At 36.1% G+C, this 21,656-nt stretch overlaps 1 long non-coding RNA gene across 1 annotated transcript; it reads right to left on the minus strand.

Moving 5' to 3' along the window:
- Positions 1–845: 845 nt before the first annotated feature.
- On the minus strand, positions 846–1,911 carry LOC117342966. The gene is made up of 2 exons (XR_004535932.1): positions 1,544–1,911; positions 846–1,345 (listed from the first exon to the last, which is right to left on the minus strand). It is a non-coding gene; the product is annotated as an uncharacterized LOC117342966 (long non-coding RNA).
- Between the last annotated feature and the right edge of the window lie 19,745 nt (positions 1,912–21,656).

Genomic DNA, 21,656 nt, shown 5'->3' on the forward strand with positions numbered 1-21,656 from the left:
ATTTGAAACAACTATAGCAAAATCAATTAATACTAACAAAAGTTTTAAGCTAAATATGAAAACATTCAAATTAATCAAAGTAAATTACAATTGGAAAAGTAAAGAAAAACAAATCAATTTTAAATGCAAAATCCAAACTAGAAAATAAACTGAAGTGAGCGCACTACAAAAAAAAATTAATAATCTGAAAACAAAATTCAAATTATTCAATTATTTTTAAGTGATTTTATAAAAAAATTATAAATCAATACAAAAGTCAATGATTTCCAACAACAAATATTATAGAATACTGAAACTTTCAAAAAAAAATATATCGCCGAAAGTTAACTACCGGAAGTATGAATAAACAGGATGTTAAAGTTTTACCGGAAGCAAAATATTTATCGGAAGTACAAAAATACCGGAAATACCAAAAACTGGAAGTTCCCTAAATTTACCGGAAATACGAAGCTATACCGGAAGTAATGAAACTATATGACCAAAAATATTACAAGGCAAAAACACAAATATATATCAAATTATGAAATGTATGAATTATATGTATATCAATTTACACTATTTAGAGTTCATATTTCACGAAAGAACATACAAGATTAATCAGCAAAATAGGTGGAAAGTCAGTGTTACACAAATGTCATTTACCGTGTAAGGTCAGCTACACTGGTCCAGTTCTTCTCCAGGTCCAAAACGGTTAGAATAACTGCGCACATCGCAGTCGCGTGCTACACAAAACACACTCGCGATCGTTGGTCAAGGTCATCAGGAGGTCGTTCGAGCGTACGTGCGTGCCTCTCCGGTATACGAAATCCATCCCGTCAACAGGTGAAATTGGCCACTAAGGTTTACTCGGGTGAGTTTACCTGTCCGGTGTATAATATTTCACGGTCGTAGATATCTGTACAACATCCCGTCAAGCGGTGTCAGCGGGTACACAAGGCCATCAACGATACATGGGCGCCAATGTAATAGTCGTCTTATTTCTTCAATAATACAACTCCGGGTTCTTGTTTCCAATATTTATTATTATACAAATAAACCCTGTAACATGAAATACATCATATTACCATATATTTATACATAATGATAATTCACGCAATTATACAATGAGACAAAGTATCTCCCTGACCGTAGTCAGTTACATTAATTACAATTGGCGAATATATACATTAAAACTGTTTTAATCAATCTATACATTATATAGAAATAGCAGCTCTTACATTATTTATACAATTATCATTCATTTATCTTAATTACATTAAAATACCCACCTCTTCAGTATGAAGAGGGTTTTCCCGGACTATGTCCGCCGAGTCCTCTGTACTCGTCTTAACGTTCAGTTAATAAGCTATATGAATAAAATAATGCACACATTAAAACCATGCTTCATTGAAATCACTCGCGTAATACGACCACGCCCGAAATCTGAATTAATTTCCAGAATATCAACTTTACTTTTAACAAAAATACTACCTTTAATCAAATATATTATATAAAAGATACTATATTACATTACGCTTATATATATTTTTACACAGGTACTTACGTTTAATGACTCTAGTGTTCGCTACATCTTTTCGTCTCTATGCTGGCTATGATTACCAATATACGATGTTGTCCCTCTGACCGCTCTGTTCATAAGTGACCAGTGCGCCAGGTAAAACTACCCAACATTCAACACTCGCATTCCATAAATAGACAATACGTACACTACAAACAGGTTTACATACACGTTACATCACATCCGCTCATTAGCTCGCTCGCATTCTCACGTGCTATTCTACCGCGCGCGCTAAAACTATTGCCGCATTGCGTACCGTAGAATGCTTCGCGGAAAGCTGACTTCCGTTTCATACGGCGCGTATATTTAAAATACAAAAACATATTAAAAGTATATTGTCAAATAATGACACTACTACACAAACAGACAGCCATCGTTAAATCTCAAATTTCTTATATAGCTAGGATTCCCTTGTTTGAAAAGTACTGGAGGGATGTCTCAATTTGCACAGATTAGTAAAATGAAGGGAAAAGTAGAGAAAAGATCAATCTGACATGGAACCTATGAAGATCATTCAATGGTGGGCGCCAAGATCCCTCTGGGATCTCTTGTTTATCCTGAAGTTAAACAAATATTTACTGCATAGCATTACGGAGTTACTGTAAAGCAACGTTTAGATTGGCCAACAGCTGTATCCGCCAGAGGCATCGTAGATTTTGTCAGCTACCCTCAAAAGCGCTGACATAGACTCAAACTTACGTTTGTGTCAAAAACCATTGGGTCACACTACCAATTTGTCACAATATCAATATTAGATGCAGCTGTTTGGGCTTATATTGTTCAACCATCATTTATATGATACTGGTTTTACAAACAACTTATTTATGGCAAAAGAGGTGTAAAATGTCTTGCAAAAGATTAAAACCCTGCGCAAAATAGATGCAGAGAAGATGGGAAGATCAGATAGTTCACCCGACGGTGCATCTAGCATGTTAATTGCTCTTTCGGTGGTACATCTAGCATGTTTGTTATTAAGTATTCACCAAGAAGTGCACCTAGCAAGTAGTTCATCTGATTGTTCGCTTAGCATGTAGCAAGTAGTTCATAACTCTTTGATATGTTATCCGATTCGCTCCATGGTCCATCTAGCATGATTGAGCACCTAGCATGTTAATTAGTCCACCTAGTATGTACGAGGACGTTTTTAGGTCATCTGACCCGAAGGGTCAGGATGACCTATAGTCATCATGCTTCGTCCGTCGTCGTGCGCCGTCCGCCGTGCGCCGTGCGTAAACTTTTCACATTTCAATCTTCTTCTCAAGTTCCACCAGTGGGATTAAGCTGAAACTTGCCTGAAATGATCCTGAGATGGTCCTGACCAAGTGTTGTTATTTTTCGGGTCAGTCAAAAATCAAAGATGGCCGCCATAGCCGCCATTTTGAAAACACATTTTAAACTTCTTCTCAAGTTCCACCAGTGCTGTTGGGCTGAAACTTGCCAGAAATGATCCTGAGATGATCCCGACCAAGTGTTGTTATTTATTAGATTGGTCTGAAATCCAAGATGGCCGCCATAGCCGCCATCTTGAAAAACACATTTTAAACTTCTTCTCAAGTTCCACCAGTGCTGTTGGGCTGAAACTTGCCAGAAATGATCATGAGATGATCCCGACCAAGTGTTGTTATTTTTCGGGTGGGTCCGAAATCCAAGATGGCCGCCATAGCCGCCATCTTGAAAAACACATTTTAAACTTCTTCTAAAGTTCCACCAGTGCTATTGAGCTGAAACTTGCCTGAAATGATCCTGATACGATCGCGACCAAGTGTTGTTATTTTTCGGGTCGGTCAGAAATCCAAGATGGCCGCCATTGCCGCCATCTTGAAAAACACATTTTAAACTTCTTCTCAAGTTCCACCAGTGCTATTAAGCTGAAACTTGCCTGAAATGATCATGAGATGATCCTGACCAAGTGTTGTTATTTTTCGGGTCGGTCTGAAATACAAGATGGCCGCCGTGGCCGCCATCTTGAAAAACACATTTTAAACTTCTTCTCCAGTTCCATTGGTGCCATTGAGCTGGAAATGGGTGAGGATGTCAAGGAAGGCCAGCCAACATAGTGTTGTTATTTTTTCGGCCTCGTAAAAACTTTGAAATGGCAGCAATGGGGGACATTTTGTAACATGATTGCGCAATCATGGTTTTCCTGAGCAACACCTATTTCAAACTTCTTCTCAAATTCCACCAGTGGGATTCAGCTGTAACTTACCAGAAATGATCCTTAGATGGTCCTGGCTGAGAGTTGTTATTTATCGGGTCGGCCAGAAATCCAAGATGGCCACCATGGAAACCATCTTGAAAAAACATTTTAAACTTCTTCTCCAGTTCCACTGGTGCCATTGAGTTGGAAATTGGTGAGGATTTTAAGGAAGGAGTGCCAACAAAGTGTTAATATTTTTCCGCCTTGTAAAATCATTGACTTGGCAGCCATGGTGGCCATTTGTAACATGATTGTGCAATCATGGTTTTCCTGAACAATGCCTATTTTAAACTTCTTCTCAAATTCCACCGGTGGGATTCAGCTCTAACTTACCAGAAATTATCCTTAGATGGTCCAGACCAAGTGTTGTTATTTATTGGGTCGGTCAGAAATCCAAGATGGCCACCATGGCTAACAGTGCCACTATATACTTGCTACAGAGAATGCATACTACAATAATATAAGGGTTTTAATTTAGAGTCAGATGACCGTTTAGGCCCCTGGGCCTCTTGTTATCATATGAATTTATTTTTCAATGGCTCAAGCTCACATCGACCAGATCAAGAAAGAAGACATCAGTATAACAGACATTTCACCAAACAGAGTCGATTGTTGACTCAGTCTTATACAGGAAGTCGTCATCAGAAAACATATAGGTGAGCTTAGGGTTTGTTTGCTTGACGAAGGAAAGAACACGAAAATATCGGGAGAATTTCTGAAGAAACTTTTGACATTATCAGAAAGTTTGTGGTGTCTGTGTGCATTTGTAGAAAATAAACACGGACAACGTCACAGATAACTGTATCGTTGGTCATTCTTTACCCATAATACGTGCACAGCATCCACGTGGACTCGAGCTCAATGGAAAAAAAATACGGGAAATACGGGCCGGGATATTTGTATTTCCAGCTATGGTATTTATACACAAATGACAGATATTTTGGGAAAATACTGATGTAATAAGTAATAATAAATGTATTACCATCGCAATCGCTCACATTATTGATAATATTTTTGGAAATAATTGAAAAAATCGATGTCTCACCACTTTGTACCAAATGGGGTCCCCTCTGCATGCTCCAGACCGGAAGTTACGTAACACAAAAAAAACGGATCTATAAATAGCTATCACGTACTATTTATTTTTTGATCATGCAGTTGGAAGTACTTAAGGTTGTCTTAGTAAAATATCAACATTAATTTGAAATTCTCACGTGAGTATTTTCTATATTAGAATAAATGTGTAAAAATTGTACCAAATGGGGTCCTGTGACATTAGGCCTATTTATAGCAAAATATCCCTGTCAAGTGGAAAAATACTGAGAAGGTCGAAAAATTTGGCCATTTTCAAAACGATCTTCTGACCGTTCTGTAAAAGATATCGAAAAACGAAACAGACTGTTTTCTTCAGGAAACATTTATCTATATACATGTGCATTGCATTTGTTTCTGGATTTTTTTTTCGAATTTTGAGGGCGGTTTAAACAGAACCTCTTAGTCAAAATGACGATTTTGGCATGTTTGACCCAAAATATCTCATCAATACGTATTTCCACAGGGATACCAGATACATCCAGACCTAGATGGAGCCGAGTTTTACAATGGTTCAAAAGCCCATCAAAATTGTATGTGCCAGTTTTACCGTCCTCAAAGAGCCATTATATCCGGCAAAAACGGTGTATTCTCTCGTACCTTCATTTCGTTCCGTAAGGAACGATAACAGAGTTATCGCCCCTTACTACACTCCATTCTTTATTTAACCTCCTTACCACTGTAGTATCCTACATTCTGCTAAACCTCCTTACTAGTGGGGTGACACCTGAAGGATGTCACAGAAAGAATGAAGCGTAGTAAGGGGCGGTAAACTCTGATTCAGAGTGGTTTTCATCAAAACCACTTAATATATAAATTTCGACCAATAAGAAGACTCTGTGTTGGTCCCAATGCAACCAAATCCATCAAGTTGAAATTTGCAGTCGCCTAATACACCAACATATCAAATTTTATAACAAGATGCCCAATGGGCCTGTTTCGCTCACCTGGCTCAACAGCAACTTTGAAGTTGATTGAGGTCATTTCTACAGATACTATGCTGATTACCTCTTTATTCAAATATCATAGTAAGCTAGGTTTATTCTATTAATAAATCCTCTAGTCCTTCATTTCAGCATTCTATTGGCCTAATATCAGGTCTCGGAGGCTCTTGGCTTTTGCAAAATTATTGTTTACAGATTGAAGCCGATTTCATCCCTGTGACCTTGAACAAACTTTGTAGCCCTTCACCCCAGCATGCTACAGGCCCAATATCAAGTCCTTGGGCCTCTCGGTTATTGAAAAGAAGTTGTTTGAAGATTATAGCCTATTTGAACAATGTGACCTTGAATGAAGGTCAAGGTCATTTATTTGAACAAAATTTGTCGCCCTTCACCCCAGCATGCTACAGGCCCAATATCAAGTCATTGGGCCTCATGGTTATTGAGAAGAAGTCGTTTGAAGATTATAGCCTATTTGACCCATGTGACCTTGAATGAAGGTCAAGGTCATTTATTTGAACAAACCTTTTAGGCCTTCACCCCAGCATGATACAGGCCAAATATCAAGTACCTGGGCTTCATGGTTATTGAGAAGAAGTTGTTTGAAGATTATAGCCTATTTGAACAATGTGACCTTGAATGAAGGTCAAGGTCATTTATTTGAACAAACTTTGTAGCCCTTCACCCCAGCATGCTACAGGCCCAATATCAAGTCCTTGGGCCTCATGGTTATTGAGAAGAAGTCGTTTGAAGATTATAGCCTATTTGACCCATCTGACCTTGAATGAAGGTCAAGGTCATTTATTTGAGCAAACTTTTTAGCCCTTCACCCCAGCATGCTACATGCCCAATATAAAGTCCCTGGGCCTCTTGGTTATTGAGGAGAAGTCTTTTGAAGATTACAGCCTATTTGGCCAATCTGACCTTGAATGAAGGTCAATGACATTTATTTGAACAAACTTTGTAACATAGGGATCGATTGTGAACATTGGGACAGCACAGAAATATAACTGTAAAGGAACAAAACACATACATTCAATGAAAATAGCAACGTTTATACTGTGATGTACCTTTAATATCGTGCCCAGATAAGCCATCCCAGATGACAAATTAGGAAATCAGCAAGTTTTAAAATATTTCAAGTGAATTTCAGCAATAATTTATGTAAATAAAGATTTAACCAAGTATAATAAATCATGTTATTCTTTTTAAATGATTTTTTTCAATATCTTGTTATGTTTCAGTGTACATCAGTTTGGTCGGTTTCTGAAAATTAAGTGGCAATTCATACTCGGTCACATGCCATTGTCTATATTTGTGTATAGTTATATATATATGTGTGTTTTGAATTACTCACTCTTTTCTTAATCTTAGTTCGTGAGTACGCATGCGTGAGCAAGTGAGAACAGAGGACATGCAGGTAAATGGTAAACAAACCTTACATTGGAGCGTGAGGGATAAATATATGTTCAAAGCGCAAACTACAGCTTGTTGTAAGTTAAACTATTCATCATCACTAAATATCTATGAGGTATTCAGGGGCCGCGGTGGCCGAGTGGTTAAGGTGTCCCAACACTTTAACACTAGCCCTCCACCTCTGCGTTGCGAGTTCGACACATTCTTAAATTACCCTGGCTGTTAATAGGACGTTAAACAAAAACAAACCAAACAAACCAAAGTATATTTGGTTAGACAATTTTCATTGTTTAAATGCAGTATTTAGGTGTATTTCACCCGGTGATGTATGCGTACTCGGTACGGTGCGTGCACGGACTGTGTATATATTCGTGTGTATGGGGCCGGGTTTTGTGTACAATATTGTTATATATAAGTCCTACCGTATACAACTGTATTAACCTACCATACGTACATGCATATAGGCGTATGTAGCGGTGTTCCGATTAATCGAGTTCGTCGAGTATCACTTGTTTGAGACTTTGATCAATTAATCGAGTAAGAAATCTGTAATCGAGTTTCTTCGGAAGTGCCCTACATCAGGTTTTATGAAAATATATTAGCCGGATTTCAGATAAACATACCCAAATTCAGCTTGACAATGTCTACAACACAGTCGCTTGCGGGAAATGGTTATTCTTGTATCATACAAAATCGAGCGTCACATTAACTTGTACAGTGTAGTAAAAATACAGGGAATGCAAACGTACCGATGACTAATATTTCTTTTGTGATAACATAAGCGACTAGCTATGTAAGCAATGTTAACGTATACGATCTTTCTTCACGGTAAACGCACATGGTCTGTTTTATGGAAACATTTTGTTTTTTAATGAAAACAAGAAGCAGAAGGTCCGTTGAGTACTGATACTTTAAATACGACGAAAACTATTTGTAAAATGTGCAGAAAGTCGTATTCCTTTAATGGTAAGTCACAGTTCTACTTTTGTTTTCTACTTTTGTTTTCAAAGTATATTAGACTTTCGATAACGGATGGATTAAAGCATTTTACAGCCCGTGCAAAAAATTTCAATAAGCTAAATACTCCAATAAACAATCCTTTTGTTGTTTTTTTACGTGTTGAATAAAGTTATTAAAAAAAAACAATTTTGGTTCATTTTTATCCATGTAATAAACAAATAAACACAGGAAGATAGTATACATGTAGGTATAAAAATAGTATACATAGGTATAAGAGTTTATCAGTTACTGAAATTGTTGTTGAAAGCATTTCACAAAATATTGAGACATAAATTTATAAAAAAAAATACATTTGGAAATTAATCGATTTTAATCGATCATCGATTGGTTACACACAAGTGATGATCGATCACAAAAAATCAACCGATTCCCAACAAATAACCAACTATGGGCAAGCGTCGTAAAGACAGGAGACCATAATAAAGATGGTCCCAGGCAGTACAAATTAAGTTTCGTCGGTGTCCTTTTGAAATAAACCAGTATGTTACTTGAAGTGACTGGTCTGTGTGACCCATACCTGATTATGTACATAATGTCTGATCCGTGTGACCTACATGCTACTTGCTGGTCTGTATGACCTACATGTTACTGATTGTGACTGGTCTGTGTAACCTACATGTTACTGATTGTGTCTGGTCTGTGTGACCTACATGCTACTGATTGTGACTGGTCTGTGTGACCTACATGTTACTGATTGTGACTGGTCTGTGTGACCTACATATTACTGATTGTGTCTGGTCTGTGTAACCTACATGTTACTGATTGTGACTGGGCCGTGTGACCTACATGTTACTGATTGTGACTGGTCTGTGTGACCTACATGATACTGATTTGTGACTGGTCTGTGTGACCTACATGTTACTGATTGTGACTGGTCTGTGTGACCTACATGTTACTGATTGTGACTGGTCTGTGTGACCTACATGTTACTGATTGTGACTGGTCTGTGTGACCTGCATGCTACTGATTGTGACTGGTCTGTGTGACTTACATGTTACTGATTGTGACTGGTCTGTGTGACCTACATGTTACTGATTGTGACTGGTCTGTGTGACCTACATGCTACTGATTGTGACTGGTCTGTGTGACCTACATGCTACTGATTGTGACTGGTCTGTGTGACCTATAATGTACATGCTACTGATTGTGACTGGTCTCTACATAAACCCATATTGACCCATGTATTGGATTCGCCAGAGAAGGCCCATTCGAAAGACTGAATTTACTATTTCAAAAAAAATAAGCATTTGTATAAATTATTCATAATACTTAGGTTATTGAGATATATAGAGAGAGGGAGAGAGAACCAGTTGAATGTGAGAGTGACCATTTATTGTGTAATTATTGTTGTAAATAAATAGTGTATATTGTTTCTCAGTATTTAACCTTATGTATTCGGGAAGTGAGCAATCCTGTTCGGTTCTCGTTACACTTACAATATTAAATGTAAGGTGTGGACCTAAAAATAGAACCATGTAAACTATTTACACTAGTCCCTGTGTTTCTGAATTTAAAATGTACGCAGATGACACCTCAAAGAACACTTTTTGCAGAATTGTTACCATTAAATCCTGGTCATTGTTTGAATTTGTCAAATATTTTTCAATAATACCTTTATAGCAATAAGTTGAAATAAGTTTAAATTCAAAAGATAAAAAAATAATCAACTGAACATAATTTTACATGGTTACCCACCCCAAATTAAATTGAATTTAACTTTGTGCGACACAATTAATACACAATAGTTCAAAAACTTTTAATATAAATTTGTCAGAATTGGTTTCTTGCCCATTTTATTTCTTTGGTATATGTAAGCGAAAGATTGAAATATGTTGGTATGGTATCAAAGCCAAGATATTTCAAAATTTACTTATTGCTACCTGTGTGCAGATGACATTTTGAAGTGCATGAAAATGAAAGGTTTAAGTATGTTGTATGGGACAGTATTTGAGGCCAATATATTTTTACTTCATTTATTCATTTATGCAAAAGATGATATAATTTGACCCTGTCCTAAGAGTCATCTCAATAAGGTAGCAGTGTACAGTAAAAATGCCAAATTCTGAAAAATATGGCACATGTTTTAGATATGTAAACATTGCCAGTTAACCTTACATATAACCTCTAATAAAGTATATATATTTGAAATCTGTACAACATTTGCAATTTTAATAGAGCTCTGAAGGATAAGTAAACTGATATTTTCTGTGATTTTTAGAGCTGTGAATACCATGGTAACAGCTTAAAAAATTCTCAAAAATTGCAAAATATTATGATATTTGACCCAAAATGGCACAATTCTCTACACAATTTTTTTTCTGAAAACTATTTAAAATTAAATATCTCTATCCCAAAGACAGAATTAATCTTGTTTGGACATATGTTGTAAATTAAGTTTTTCCGCTTTCTTACCTTTTCTGTGGGCTGCCATTTTGCGCTGTAGGCAAAACTAAATTTCCTGTGTAAACACACGTTCGGAAAATCCGGATATTTAAAATCCGGAACCAATTTATTGATTTTTGTTTTAATAAATGTGAAGCCTGTATGTACTACTTCATACTGAATATACCAATTATAGTGTACATTTATTTTTTCATTTTTTATGCATATCATAATACAGGAGTTATTTGCTTAACAAAAAAATTGCCCATGGCCAGGCTGTCTTACTGTGGTGTGCTACCTTATACATCACTTTTTTAAATTCTAATTTTACTAAAAACCCCATGAATGTCTAGAACATGTTCCGACGAACAAAATGACATATCCGGTTACTGTGTATCTTTAATAGTCACCGAGTATTGCTGATTTCCCTGAGAGGTGTATTTTGACAACTTTTTCTCCCAATCCAGTAATAAGGGGAGGTAATTTTAAAGATGAAAACTCCCATAATTCTGTATATCTCTTGAATAAAGTTGTGTTTTGAGTTGAATGTGGTACTTTGAGTCTCTGTGCATGTAATCAAGCAAAAAATACTATACAACTATCAAATTTAGCCTTGTAATATGACGTCATAGTTACCATGACGTCATCAGTAACTATGACGTCATCAGATGGTATCTATGACGTCATAAATACTCAATAGTGTCATAATAAATAACCGAATTCCTTTCCAAACCTCAGCTTAGCAACACATGCAATATTCTAACTGATAAATCATGGCATGACATCCAAGATTTCAAAATGTCATGCCTATGACATCACAATCATCTGTTTCCACCCCGGTTATTCAGATATGTACCAATGATCATATGAAAGTGTCCGCTGATCCCATTTTATGCGGAAAATGCTATTTTTTCTGCTTTACCTAAGTGAATGACCATAATTGACAATATTGCATCAACCGTACACTCAAGCCATTGAAATTACATGCTTACCATTGTATAAATAAACTGAAAATAATGGTTTCACCAAATATTTCAAAAAATAACACTTACTGTAATAGTTTCCATGGATACGGGGTAATAAATCAGGTAAAACTAACCAGAATTCAGTCTATATGGTTTGTTAGATACCCAATAAGTTATATTGGGTTTGTTATAAAACATAGAATATCTTTTCAATTTACACTGACTCATTAACATTATGCTTAATTAACCCACCCTTAAAATGGGTAGATATGCGAGTTACCTCCCTTGATTCCTCTAATATGACAAGCCAGATAATAAACAAGTTTTAGATTGTTTTCATGCATTTTTGAGCAATAATGAATTAAAATGAAGCTTAATCAAGCATAATTAAGCACAATTTCCAAAAAATAACATTTTTCAGCCCTTATAAGGTAGCAGTGTACAGTAAAAATGCCAAATTCTGAAAAATATGGCACATGTTTTAGATATGTAAACATTGCCAGTTAACCTTACATATAACCTCTAATAAAGTATATATATTTGAAATCTGTACAACATTTGCAATTTTAATAGAGCTCTGAAGGATAAGTAAACTGATATTTTCTGTGATTTTTAGAGCTGTGAATACCATGGTAACAGCTTAAAAAATTCTCAAAAATTGCAAAATATTATGATATTTGACCCAAAATGGCACAATTCTCTACACAATTTTTTTTCTGAAACCTATTTAAAATTAAATATCTCTATCCCAAAGACAGAATTAATCTTGTTTGGACATATGTTGTAAATTAAGTTTTTCCGCTTTCTTACCTTTTCTGTGGGCTGCCATTTTGCGCTGTAGGCAAAACTAAATTTCCTGTGTAAACACACGTTCGGAAAATCCGGATATTTAAAATCCGGAACCAATTTATTGATTTTTGTTTTAATAAATGTGAAGCCTGTATGTACTACTTCATACTGAATATACCAATTATAGTGTACATTTATTTTTTCATTTTTTATGCATATCATAATACAGGAGTTATTTGCTTAACAAAAAAATTGCCCATGGCCAGGCTGTCTTACTGTGGTGTGCTACCTAAATGGCAGGTCACTGAGGTCAGAGACTTTTACACTTTTGTATTTCAAAATTAAAAGCATTAATTTGAATGAGTTTTTACAAGAATTTATTTAAGATATATATTGGTGTTTCTTTTATACTCAGAACATTTTAAACATACAGTTATTACAGTCACAATATGTATATATAAGTAGATATATGTCATTGTCTTCTTTTATAAAAAATCATGTTTATCAGTTTTGTTTGAAAAAAAAGAGAGATTTTGCCGATTGTTATGAGAGAATGGCTGCAGTTCAGTCCTACCAATATTCATAAGTCAATTGAAATACACTGTATACTGTTTCTTAGCAAATATATCAAGGTTGTAAATTTCACTTCAGGTAAAGTTGTTAATTAGAGAATTCACCTGTGACCCAATTTGGCAACTTGTAATTAACCCCTTGGGGTCAAATAGTGTCACTGACCATAACTATAGGACAAAACAAAAGAACTTACACGGGTGGTCGGGTGGCACAGTGGTAACACACTTGCCTTTCACCAAGGCGGCAGGGGTTCGATTCCCCGATCGGACGTGAAAAGGTTTGAGGTCACTTGCCCGACCACATGAGTTTTCTCCGGGTACTCCGGTTTCCTCCCACAGTGAGACCACTCGCGCGCTTCCATCCGGGCAAACAAGCGTGATTGATAAAAGTTGATAAAACTTGTTTCGTAATTGTTGTAAAAAAAATAAAGTGTACAACTTACATGCATCACAAATGTTAGTCAAAATTTGAAACGTCAAATTGACGAGCAACTCAAATTATTTTCTGTGTCAATGCACTGATTTAAGATATTGAAATTATTGTAAAAGTATATTAGCAAATGAGCTACGAAAAGATAGTACTAAATCTATCTCTAGCCTACTGTACTACTGCTTAGCCTTACTGTTGTTTGTGTTAAAAGACGATTTACATTCCGAGCATAAACACACATGCAATTATATATATCTTTTCTTAATATATAGATAGATATAATTATAATAAGTATATTTATAAAAAAAAAAAGATCCGCTGCCGGGAATTGAACCCCAGCCTCCACAGTGGGACAATTTGTCTCGACCTACTGAGCTAACCGGGGAATTATTCAATGGTATGATATTTTATAAATAAGAGGCTATTCAGTCTAACATTAGTTTTCTTTTCTTTCAAAATTCATCCTTATATTATATTTTCAAAGCAAAATAAGTTATCAGAATAATGACAAACCTTACAGTGTTGCATATTTGTGCAAATTTGCCACGCTTAGATATCACAGTAGTCAAATAATTTTACAAAACACCAACCGAAGGGGGGGGGGGGGGGGGGGTAAAAAAGCGTGTTGCGTGCTCATCTCTCAAAAGCGGCTAACAATTGAGAAATTAGTCTATTATTGAAAACAAACTGTTCAATATACTGTTAGTGTGTACTGAAGTACATGTACAGTAGTCCCTGAAAGTATGTGTCATCGTAAGCTAAAAATATGTCCGTGATATGATTCTCGAAACGTTGCTAGATCTACTCGACATAAACAAAATATCAGCTGAACATCAACATGCATCAACTAACGAAACAGTAATTTCGTTAAACAAACAAACAATAAAGAAAATAGATATTACATATTTAAACGTCGCCTGTCTCTAAAACGTTAATGAACACGTATGACATTTAGAGAACTGCAGAAGGCCAACGTATACGACATGTAACTTAGGCCTACCGAAGCTTGTTATCGAAAACTATTTGAACGCTGGTCTGGGTTGACGTACGATGCATTCTGATTCTGTCAAGCAACACATTTGGTTATAGTAGAACAGCTATAACTTCCAATGTCACCTTTATAATGAGAGAATATTAAAAAGTCCTGGTCCTGACGGTAAAATGTAATACAACTCACTTTGAATGCAGCTAAAGCCTGGAGTTGAAAGAGTAAGCGGCGTGAAGTCATGGCGTAATAACATCCGGAACTCCTCGGGGAATCTACATTTCAGAGACAAAACCCGATGACTTCAGGATGGGCGTTTGTAAACGTCATCAAAACATTCGATCGTCTGCTATTTATAGCAAAATATCCCTGTCAAGTGGAAAAATACTGAGAAGGTCGAAAAATTAGGCCATTTTCAAAACAATCTTGTGACCGTTCTGTAACAGATATCGAAAAACGAAACAGACTGTTTTCTTCAGGAAACATTTATCTATATACATGTGCATTGCATTTGTTTCTGGATTTTTTTTCAAAATGACGATTTTGGCATGTTTGACCCAAAATATCTCATCAATACGTATTTCCACAGGGATACCAGATACATCCAGACCTAGATGGAGCCGAGTTTTACAATGGTTCAAAAGCCCATCAAAATTGTATGTGCCAGTTTTACCGTCCTCAAAGAGCCATTATATCCGGCAAAAACGGTGTATTCTCTCGTACCTTCATTTCGTTCCGTAAGGAACGATAACAGAGTTATCGCCCCTTACTACACTCCATTCTTTACAACTGTAGTATCCTACATTATACTAGTGTGGTGACACCTGAAGGATGTCACAGAAAGAATGAAGTGTAGTGAGGGGCGATAACTCTGTTCCAGCAGTTTTGATCAAAATCGCTCACCATTTAATTTCGACCAATAAGAAGACATTGTGTTAAGGTGTCCAGACACGTTATCACATCTGGGTTGCGAGTTTGAAACACACGTTGGGTAGATACCTTGTACGGACGGTAGGTCGGTGGTTTTTCTCTGGGGACTCCAGCTTTCCTCCACCACCAAAACAGGCACGTGCTTAAATGATCATAGTTTTTAATAGGACGTTTAAACAAAAATATGTAAAACTGTGTTGTTGCCAAGAAAATGAAACCCATTAAGTTTAATTTGCGTTATAAAATATAGTAAGAAACAAATAAAATATGTATTTAAATTCATTAATGAAACTCAATGACAGAATAAAACCATAAAATTTGATAAATTTGACTGACAATTAAATCAAATAGCCTTTAACATAGAAAACACTAAAAAACCTTTCGTGCTTTGATTCCCACCAGGAGTCGAACCTGGGTCTCCTGCAACACAGTAGCAAGTGTGAAACCCCTTCACTCTAGGAATGTGTATAGCACTACTTGATTTCAGACTGATTTTGTTGAATTTCTTAATTCATTTCGAAATATTGTAGTTTAAGTGTAGGGTAAAATGATGCTGCTGGGAGACTGGGACCCTGATTGGCGAATTTTGTCTCATCATCGGAGGAGGAATCGCAGCTGGGGGCCTTTCGTCTGCTGTGTTGATCCAAAGTCCTTGTTCAAGGATGCCTTTGTCTTGTTTTTTTTGCTCGTTGGTTGAACCTGTAACAATAAATTGAATATTTTAGATGGGTATAATGTGGAAATGACAATCATTTTTTCTATTTATCTATTTTGTTCTCGTTTTTCATCTTTTCTTACATTTTGTATGTTTATGAACTTCATTTTGTTGACATAACCTTAAAAATGACTCCCTTAAATTTTAATACTTACCACTGGGTCAATGTGATACCGGAAGTGTAGCAGAAACCAGAAGTCAAATCAAAACCGGTGACGTCACTGGTATAGAGACCAGAACCGGAAGTTGTGTGTAAACTTGGGAGGAGGACATCTTGCATTGACTGCCTATGTGGTGTTTCTTGGTGGAACTAGAGGGTGTTACCTGTCTTCTGGTTTGAGACTGGCCAGCACTGTTGGTGTGGATCTGTTGTTCTTGTTCCAGGATGCTTTTGTTTTGGCTTCTTGATTTTTGCCAGTTAGTTGAATCTGTAACAATGAAATGAATAGACATTATTTTTATTTTTTTTCCTATTTTTTTCAAACTGTATTTTGTTGTCATGATTTTTAAAAAATGTCTACCTTCAGGTTCTTATACTAATCACTGGGTCAGTGTGTTAATGTTTACCTCAACTGGCTGGATCTTGGACTCTGACGTGATTGTGACTGCATTGGTTTCCTGGGGATCTGGTTTGATTTCCTACAAAATATTGGGTATCATGCACGATGATAATTTGGACTTGCCTTCGGAGGGAATATGGGTTGATTTGCTGTGGACTGTCTTTACCCAGGGAAATGGTTCCACTGAAATCAAATGAAAATATCTCTATAATTAAAGTAAACTCCGAACAATATAGAGAGTGGGCTTGTTCCCAGATAAAATCATTAACAGTGTATTCCTGCTGTTACAGGGGTGAGCTTATTACTGGACATGGGTTTTTTACTGGACATAGCCTTCCTGGTGACATTGCACAATTTAATGCTAAAAAACATTTATTACCATTTGTCCGGTCAGACTCCAGCTTATCAGAATGTGTTGGTTCCACATGGTGGACTGAGGCTGACGGCATCTCCTAGTTTGGAAGCTGTTGCTTGTGGATGCATGGTGAGCAGGTTGACTTGTCTGGAGATGTGATGCCTCTAATCTTAGATCGCAATGCCCTGGGTGACAAATAAGTTGTGTTAACAAGCGCTGCTGTCTGGGAGCTCCTCCCTGGTGAAGGTAACCTTGGGGCTGGTGACCTTGCATTGGGGAAGGTGACCTTATGGTAGATGCCGGTGCTCTCTGACGAGATTGGGCCACACACCTCTGCCTCTCCTTCATCTTATGGTCCATGATTTTTTCTTCTCTCTGGAAATAGCTGAAGATATCTTTGCAAACGAACCTGTGAATGGCAAATATGAGATATGTTTTTATCGTGTTGATTCAATGTATATATATGTATGTATTTTTTTCAGGTATACAACTGCAAAATGGGGTAAATATCAATAATAATCAATAATCGACAACAGATTTTACATTTTGTTTTTACCTTATTGGCTGTGAGGTTACTGCAATTTGGAGTCTCTTGCTCATTCCTGGAATCATCCACGACCCAGCCGGCATAGCTCAGGGCATTTTCACAAACCCAACGGAAAGTCTGACCCTGAAAATGGCTAAACTGGAGTGTTGTCTCCGCCAAGACCTGTCCAGCATCCTCAACATTTCTCCCTTTCTCTTTGATAGATTCTTTTGCCTCGGCTTCTAGGACATCAGGGTGTTTACTCCAGACTCGGGGACTCCTCGCAGCAAACATCTACATGGCTTCTGCTGTGTATTTTAAAACCAGCATTCCATCATCTCGAATTCTAAACTTTGGTCGATGCATAATCTGTAAGATAAGAGTGACATTGTTATTTCAATATTCTGATCAGGTCACTCTTGCTTACATATCAACATGTGCACATAACTGCCACTTATACTTGTAAACTGTTCATTTGAGATAACAGTAAACCACTTTCAGCACAGGGACCTGTGACATTTTCTCAATGAGTAGATATTGTATAATGTCTACCATACTATACAGTGGTCCCCCTATTTACGACCACTCTAAAGAACGACCCCTCCCTGTATGCGACCAAGTTTCGCGTTTGCCGACGTTTTCCAACAGCAAAGTACCCCTTCTAAATGACCACCCCGCTAACCCGACCAACGACCACTTAATCATGTCCTCAAAACGTGAAAAGTACTTTGGTATCCCTCTCGTGAATGACCAAGATTTTGGCAACGTTTTGTTAAGACATTAAAATTACAGAATAATTAATAATAAAACCGTGTTACGTCCAGCTCATTGAAATTCATGGACCAAGGTAAAATTTGACACACTGAATTGACAGGTTGTGGCTGCGATAAGTAGCTGGGGAGCTGTTTTGTCTACCAATGTTTTTACAAACAAGATAATTTCTCCTACCTTTTGTAGACAAATGGTTTGTTGTGATTTTCACAAATCTAATTTATTGTGGTACCTTTACGTGATGTATCCAAATTAAAAGCTATTATTAAATTGTACATACAACGTACAGTACGTAGCTAGACAACCTGATAAATGGGTCCTCCTAAAGACATGAATGGACCTGAAAGGACCTGAATATGGACCTGAATGGGGTTTAAAGGTGTTTATTGATTATAAATGTGTTATTCTCACTGTTTTATGCAAGAATGGGTGTTATTACATGTCAAAACACCATTTTCATTTGAAAAATCATATTTGAATATGTTTTTTAAAGCTCGATAAATGAGTTGCTAATCCAACGACAAACATGGCAGGTCAGAAATATGTAGGTCAGTCACTTTCATTATGCAATGACACATGTTCAGTACCAATGTTGCATGCTATAGATAATATACAGTTGTGTGATTGCACAACGTTCCAAAAACATTGTCCGCACACCATGCAGACATTGTGCGCACAAATGTGCGATACAAACCGCACAGTTAACGATGGGGTTATAAATATTACGGAATAACTAGTTATATGAAAAGATATAGGAAAGAAATTAAAATTATGATAGAAGATGGTCGCTTTTATAAATGCGTGCTGCATTACAATTGCTTCATTCATGGAACATGTATGACCTGTTAATTTTTGCCATTTAAATACTGTCAATTTGTCTCAAAAGTATTCGTGATTTTTTCGACAGCCTGGTGATACATCTACATGTACCAGAATGGTAGACGGAGATCACTATGATTATTTATCTTTCTTAACACATAAATTTAAATTACATATATTATGTATTTTTAAACACATAAATGTTTCTATTCATAACAAGTCGTTTTATCTGTTGTTTAGTTCTACATGTATTAAATAGCCTGTAGGCCTATATAATCTCACTGAATACACATTACTTCGACTCGCCGAGGCCTAGTGGTGTCCTCGACGACGTCCGAGCAAATTATATAAAGTTCTTTAATAATGATTTAGTTTATAACTTGTTTAATTATACATCGGTATTTAGTTTCATTCCTAATAATTATTTCATATATATTTCACCAAAAATATGGTAATTAGCTACCTTGTAAAATGTTAATCGTTGTAAATCTTTTACAATCGTTCCACACGTTTAAATAATTAGATGACGCGTTACTCATTTTATATCGACCACGATACAAAAAAATATCACACATGTACCGTTCCAATCGCCCATCGTGCAAGGAAATGTCTATTACATTTTTTTTTTAACATTTTGCAACTTCTTATATAAATAGTGTTTGGAATCACTGTAAAGTTCAAGATCGATCGATCATTATAATTTCGTAAACAATCAATGATCAATTATTGATCAATCATGAATAGAAAAAGAAACATCAATAATCGCTACATTACAATTTATAATAAATTGATATCATGACCAAATCAGTGAGTTAATTCCCATTATCTTTCTCTGATGAAAATAAGATAATTAGTAAGTTTTAAATTGTTTAAAGGTGAATTTGAACAATTCTTTATGTAAATGAAAATTAATCGAGCATAATAAATCACGTTTTTTTTAATAACTTTTTAACCCTTTTTATCAGATAACAGTTTGCCTGGTTTCTGAAAAATTACTGGCATCTCTTAGTTTGAGGCCTCATTGCAGAAGTTGATGACTACATCGCCCATCAACATGCAAGTGGGCTGTCGTATGCCTGCATCCAGGACAAAACCAGGACAGCACTGAAAATAAATGTCTTACTCATGTTTGTTTAGCTCTGTTTCTTGTGATGATCACCCTTTTATTTTGAGGCGGCTTTCTTTGTAGTAGTTAGTGACTACCTCACTGAACAACACATTGGAGGCCCGTCGCATGCCATCAAGAGTAATGCAAGTACTTAAAGACAGCGCAGATTGGACTGATTTTCACCTTCCCTTCTCTATATAATTATGTAAACATCTATGAAATGACTTTTCAATATTTCTTTTATCAACTATCTTAATGTTGTAATTCACTGTAACAAAGAATTGAAAAATGTGGAAGATAATGTTTTCTCAATATCTGAATATCTTAAAATTTAGAGAATAATTCTACAATATGAAATCAAAAACCAGACTTCTGGTAGCGGGCTAAGTTTCAAAATACAAGATGTATTTTGATTAAGTTTTTTTCCTAAGTGGAAAATAGAGGAAAATTTACCACTGTGTGAGGCCTACAATTGGAATTGACTGTTCAAACTACTTTAATCTTCTTGTTTCTACAGTACAACTGTAAAAGATGTTTATATTATATATCAAATGGAAACCAGATTTCTGGAAAAAAATTCAAAATATATCAATTCATTTTTTCTTCATTAGAACATAGAGGTAGTTGATTGCGGTCAGAGGCCTACAAAGTAGAATGTACCCGTCTCCTGATGTAAATATATTTTCTATAGCAATGTGGCTCTTAAAACAGAAACATACATTGTGAACTGTTTACACAAGTCCCTGTGCAACTCACAGTATTTTACCTGTGTGCAGATGGCATTTAGAAGACTATTCTGTAAAATTTTGATAATTAAATCCTGTTATTAAATTCTTTGATATTGTCAAATGATCTCTATAATACCTTTTAATTGTAATTTGTAGTAAATTAAAATAAATATAAATATAAAAGTTAAAAAAACATGTATGCAGTACAGTAAAACTCACTTGTGTCAAACACGGTTGAATCGAAATACATCGGATGAGTCGAACGTTTCGTTTGGTCCCGATTTTTTCCATTCTTTATCTTAGTAAATTAAGCATGGATGATTCGACCACTGTTGAATAGAATACTGCGGTTGTGTCAAATATATTTTGTGGTCCCTCCCTTCTAAACTATACCAAAATTTTCATTTTTGTGTTGAACATCGAGGCGTCATGCTGTCTCTAGCTAGCTGTCTCAGGTAAAATTTGCTGGCTTCGCCTGATTGACAGAGTGTGACCGATCAGCCGTAACGCTGTTACCAGAGCCTATTGTTTGGTTTCGGCTGTCGGTCGCACATCATCCCATTGTTTATACAGGTGCACAGGTGAATTAAAACGTTCAGATATATATACATAACTAGGAATAAAATGTGAACGTTTTAATGTACAAACCAATAGGCCTATATGTTTTGTTTACTGTTTTCATACATGTGGCCGCCGAAAAAATAAGGAAAATGTAAACCATAAATTACATATCTTCCATCGAAAAATGCACAGAAAAAATACTTGTATGTCATTGATTTATTTATATATGCCTAAAT

This window comes from Pecten maximus, chromosome 14, assembly GCF_902652985.1.
Source record: "Pecten maximus chromosome 14, xPecMax1.1, whole genome shotgun sequence".
In the NCBI taxonomy this organism is placed as follows: domain Eukaryota; kingdom Metazoa; phylum Mollusca; class Bivalvia; order Pectinida; family Pectinidae; genus Pecten; species Pecten maximus.